The 6,178-nt window shown below is 35.6% G+C and overlaps 1 long non-coding RNA gene across 1 annotated transcript; it reads right to left on the bottom strand.

The window, feature by feature from the left end:
• Positions 1-1,721: 1,721 nt before the first annotated feature.
• On the bottom strand, positions 1,722-5,758 carry LOC118761077. Its single transcript, XR_004997140.1, has 3 exons — positions 5,748-5,758; positions 5,144-5,146; positions 1,722-1,880 (listed from the first exon to the last, which is right to left on the bottom strand). It is a non-coding gene; the product is annotated as an uncharacterized LOC118761077 (long non-coding RNA).
• Positions 5,759-6,178: the final 420 nt, after the last annotated feature.

Below are 6,178 nucleotides of genomic sequence, written 5' to 3'. Positions count from 1 at the left end.
CAAAATTTAAATAAATCGTATACTCTGTGCATTTTTGCCATCATTTACTTTTTTCTTTACTACTAATTGTTTGGAAAGGTAACGATTTGAAAATTTGTAAGACATTCCAAAACTTCTCGATCTCAGTTATTTGAATAGATTTACATTTTTTTATTTCATATTTCAATAGATTCGCACACTTGAATGTATGCATCGAGAGCTCAAACCAACACACCAACTCAACAACACGTTTCAAAATACCAGGCAGTCTCATAATCTTAAACTAGTCTCAGAGAAAAATCAAATGCATGCATACATGCATACATTCATACATAACATACATACATACATACATACATACATACATACATACATACATACATACATACATATATATATGCATTCATACACTAATACATATATACATGCATACACACATACATACATACTTACATACATACATATATATATATATATATATAATGGGGAATTTGGACAAAATGTATGAATGAATGCTGAGTAAAGTACCGGCACAGTTTCCACTACCCGTTGTTATCGGTCGATTTATTGCAGGAACTTCGAAGTGGCGATTGAGGTAACCGTATTAATAAAATAGAAGATGGTATGTGTAATAGACTTTATTGGGTACAACAAATGTTTCGACCCGTTCTGGGTCTTTTCAGGTGCATCAATAAGAGACGAAAACAGGTGGGGGAACAACAAGCAGGTGTATTAGTTTGACGTTCGAAAAGAATGGGAAAGTGTTTGACGTTTCGAGCCTATGCTCTTCGACCGAAAAGGGTGGGAGCGAAAAAAGGAAAGAGAACGAAGAAGACGGAGAGAGGAGTAAAATATCTAGGGATTAACGATTGAACATGATGAAATGACCAGAAGAGGCTGAGTGAAGGGGAAATAATAACGGTGACTTGACAGAACCGGGGTTTGCAAGCCCGTGTTTGTATGTAAGAATGGGACATGCGAATATATATGTGTGAATGGGTGAGAGTGCCTGTGAATGTATCTGGGGGTGAGCTGAAAATTATATATATATATATATATATATATATATATATATATATATTATATATATATATATATAATAATAATAAGTTAGACACGGCCTGTGTCAATAATTGGCGGCGAGCTGGCAGAAACGTTAGCACGCCGGGCTAAATGCTTAGCAGTATGTCGTCTGCCGTTAGGTTCTGGGTTCAAATTCCGCCGTGGTCGACTTTGCCTTTCATCCTTTCGGGGTCGATAAATTAAGTACCAGTTACGCACTGGAGTCGATGTAATCGACTTAATACGTTTGTCTGTCCTTGTTTGCCCCCTCTGTGTGTAGCCACTTGTGGGTAATAAAGAAATATGAAACATAACTAAGCTATCTAAGTTTTAGCTGAATTAGTCCACTTTATAAATCAGTTATGCCTATTTTATATATATATCAGTCTTTGTTATTGTGTGGACAACGATCGTCGCTAACAGGACCCTGATATTACGTAAAGTCTTAACAATGATATGCAAATTAGTGGCCCCAGTTTTCTGCAGCTAGTGGAATTGTTGAGTATATAAACAAACTGGCTGTTCGTTTCCCTGCGATTGATCAAATTCATGAAAACCCCACTGATGAGAATCCAGTACTATTCGAAAAGTCATTAAGGTTATTTCTAATTATTTTTCAGTCTACGAATAAAATATCTTAATTAGCCCTACTTCCAATGTGATGGTTTTTCCTGTAAGTGTTTTCACAAAAATTTGCATACCACCTCTCAATCGAAGAACAAGATGGAGGGTAGATTCTTTTTGGATATTGTAATCTGAGAGAGTACGACCATCTTCCAGCTGTTTCCCTGCAAAATAAGACGCTGTTGATCTGGAGGAATACCTTTTTTGTCTTGGATCTTTGCCTTGGTTGGGGCCACTAATTTGCATATCATTGTTAAGACTTTACGTAATATCAGGGTCCTGTTAGCGAGGATCGTTGTTCACACAATATCAATAGGCGCAGGAGTGGCTGTGTGGTAAGTAGCTTGCTAACCAACCACATGGTTCCCGGTTCAGTCCCACTGCGTGGCATCTTGGGCAAGTGTCTTCTGCTATAGCTCCGGGCCGACCAATGCCTGTGAGTGGATTTGGTAGACGGAAAACTGAAAGAAGCCTGTCGTATATATGTATAATATAAGTGTGTGTGTATATGTTTGTGGTCTGTGTTGTCCCCCTAGCATTGCTTGACAACCGATGCTGGTGTGTTACGTCCCCGTCACTTAGTGGTTCGGCAAAAGAGACCGATAGAATAAGTACTGGGCTTACAAAGAATAAGTCCCGGGGTCGATTTGCTCGACTAAAGGCGGTGCACCAGCATGGCCGCAGTCAAATGACTGAAACAAGTAAAAGAGTAAAAGAGTAAAGAGAGAGCCCTGTTATGAGAAAAAAACTATCTCTCTCTCTCACACACACACACATATATATATATATATATATATACATATACGAAGGCTTTGGTGGGCCCTAGGCTATATTAGAAGACACTTGCTCAAGGTGCCACGCAGTGGGACCGAACCCGGAAACATGTGGTTGGAACCAAGATTCTTACCACGCAGCCGCACACATACAAGCACACACGCACATGTGCATGTATAATATATATATATATATATATATATATATATATATATATATCTATATATATATATATATATATATATATAATATATATAATATATATAATATATATATATATATATATATATATATATTATATATATATATATATATATATATATATATATATAATATTATATAATATATATATATATTATAAATATATATATATTATATATATATATATATATAATTTTCCTCAAATGATGCTTTTACATGCCGAAATCTACTTGGTGTAATTAATAATTATTCCAAATTAATTAATTTCACCCTTTATTGTTACTGATAACCATATTTTATCCCAGTAAATGACCACAGCATTTTGTCTTGGCTACACGCGGGTGGAAGGGGGCTGGTGACACAAACTTTCATTCACATTTTGAATTTCGTGGTACTGGTAATGCTTTGGCTCGCTCTGACACTGAGTTGAGATTTTGCCTTCTAGTATCTCAAAATTTAATATACAATTATTCATAATTGTAGTATCCTACGCTGATGAGAAAAGAAGTTTGGTAAGGTAGAATTATCTAACTCTTATGCTTTCCTAAAACTTGATTTCGAAACGTACGTCCGTAGGTGACTTAAAATTGTATGATAGATTGCCGTCATTTCATTCTCTCTTACCTGTCTGTGTTTGCCTTTCAAGTGCTGTGTTTTTGCTGAGATCTCCCTTTTAGTAGAAAGAATAGCTATAACTCTTTGACTGCTATTTCTAAATTCGGTGTGTGGTGAGGCAATTCGTGCTAAACCTTAATTGCTTAGTATATATATATATATATATATATATATATATATATATATATATATATATATATATAATATATATATATATATATATATATATATATATATATATATATATATATATATATATATATATATATATATATATATATATATATTTTATATATTATATAATATATATAAGTAAGGTCGGGATCAAAATGTAGGAAACTAGTAAGTTTCGAACCGGTTTGCGACAAGTTCAGATCACAAAAGTTGCACAATCTACGATAAAAGGAGTTTATAAATTCTCGTGAGTTAATTAATCCCATATTGAAACCAAAAAGAAATTTCGATAAACTAATGGTCAACCATACAACTCATGGTTTTGCAGATCCATATCCCTTCCTTTCTTTGTGTGCGTTATGAGTTTATAAAATTGACTAAAATGCGAATTGTGTCCGAGGAATACGTAGTCATATCCCAAGTATTGAGCGTATTATTTTTCAGACTTAGTCTCAGGAAAGGCAAATGAGCACTTTAATAATGTTTGCATATGTATAACCATCTTTTGAATGGGTGATATCCATACCAATATTACTATTTATATTTACGAAATAGATTTCCCATATATATATATATATATATATATATATATATATATATTTATTGATTGATTGATTGATAGATACAGATGTAGATATGCGCCAGTGTATATGTTTATGTATATATAAATATGTGTGTGTGTTTGTGTGTGCATGTGTATGTATGCATGTATATATATACATACATATATATATATATGTATATATATACATACATATATATGTATATATATATATATCATATATATATATATGTTATATATATATATATATATATATATTATTATATATATATATATATATATATATATATATAAACTGTTAAGAGTAGATATTAGAACTTGATCTTCGTCATGTATGTGTGTGTTTGTGTGTCCGCATGTTGTTATGTATGCATGTATATACATATATACACATACTTATATGTAAATATATACATGTATATGTGTGTATATGTGTATATACATACGTATATATATATGTGTGTATGTGCACAAGCAAATACATATGTTACATATGAGAGAGAGAGAGAGTGTGTGTGTGTGAGTGAGAGAGAAAGAGAAAGAGAAAGAGAGAGAGAGAGAGTGATTTAGAAAGGCTATACAAATGCAGCACAAAGTTACGTAGTCATTTTTATGTAGTTTCACGGAAATCCGAAGCAATGCTCATTTGCAACGACTTCTGTAATTATCGAGCCAGAAACTGGAATATCACTTCACCCATTGATTAAATGCATCAATACTTAATCACAACACAATTTTATAGCTTTACATACAGAATTGTTTTCCTTCACATAATACAACTATTTATTCTCCTCCGTTGTGTTCATATTTAACCTTTGTAAACTTAGCATAACAGCAGCAAATATTTACAGATAGATTGGAATAAACTGCTTTTGTTTTTATTGTCCCAATCTATATTTCTAATTACTCTGGGGAAATATATCACCCTTACTAATATAATTATCTAACGAGTGATACCCCTTGTAACATACAATAAATGGCCTGAGCTTTGTTTTTTTCGTATATATATCTTATTTTCTTCATGAAATCTGTTTTGTTTATCATATGAAAAGTGCTAAGAATTCTCACTGAATATCAATTAGAGAAATAACAAAGTGACCAACGTATAATGATGCTGTGAAGTGTAGTACATAGCTACACACACACACACACATCCTCTCACTCTCTTTTTGTCTCTTTCACACCCATCCCCACCACATATGTGTATTTATATGTATATATATCCTTAAGTACTCCGCCGATAACGACGATGAGGGTTCCGGTTGATCCGAATCAACGGAACAGCCTGCTCGTGAAATTAACGTGTAAGTGGCTGAGCACTCCACAGACACGTGTACCCTTAACGTAGTTCTCGGGGATATTCAGCGTGACACAGAGAGTGACAAGGCCGGTCCTTTGAAATACAGGTACAACAGAAACAGGAAGTAAGAGTGAGAGAAAGTTGTGGTGAAAGAGTACAGCAGGGATCACCACCATCCCCTGCCGGAGCCTCGTGGAGCTTTACGTGTTTTCGCTCAATAAACACTCACAACGCCCGGTCTGGGAATCGAAACCGCGATCCTATGACCGCGAGTCCGCTGCCCTAACCACTGGGCCATTGCACCTCCACGTATATATATAGTCATGTATATATATATATATATGCGCCCTTTTCAAGCCTAGCCAGGCTCATGGGCCTGGTTTCCTGGTTTCGATGGCGTATGTGTTCCCTCGAGCTGGACGGGACGCCAGTCCATCGCAGAAAGAAATTTAGGACGAAAGAGCACAGCAGGGGTTGCCACCACCCCCTGCCGGAACCTCGTAGAGCTTTAGGTGTTTTCGCTCAATAAACACGCACAACGCCCGGTCTGGGAATCGAAACCGCGATGCTCCAACCACGTGTCCGCTGTCCTAACCACTGGGCCATTGCACCTCGACACACACACACACATGCACACACACAGGCACACACTTACACACACACTCAAGCACACATACACACACACACATATATACAGTGGGGGTAACTTTAATATTCGTACATGTATGTATGATGCACGTACATACATACAGGTGTGGCTGTGTGGTAAGAAGATTGCTTCCCATCCACATAGATTTGGGTTCAGTCCCACTGCGTGGTACATTGGACAAGTATCTCTTATTCTAGCCTCAGGTCAACCGAAGCCTTGTGAGCGGATTTGGTAAAGG

The sequence above is a fragment of the Octopus sinensis genome, unplaced genomic scaffold (genome assembly GCF_006345805.1).
Source record: "Octopus sinensis unplaced genomic scaffold, ASM634580v1 Contig07172, whole genome shotgun sequence".
Lineage (NCBI taxonomy): Eukaryota > Metazoa > Mollusca > Cephalopoda > Octopoda > Octopodidae > Octopus > Octopus sinensis.
This window is presented reverse-complemented; position numbering and strand designations above follow the sequence as displayed.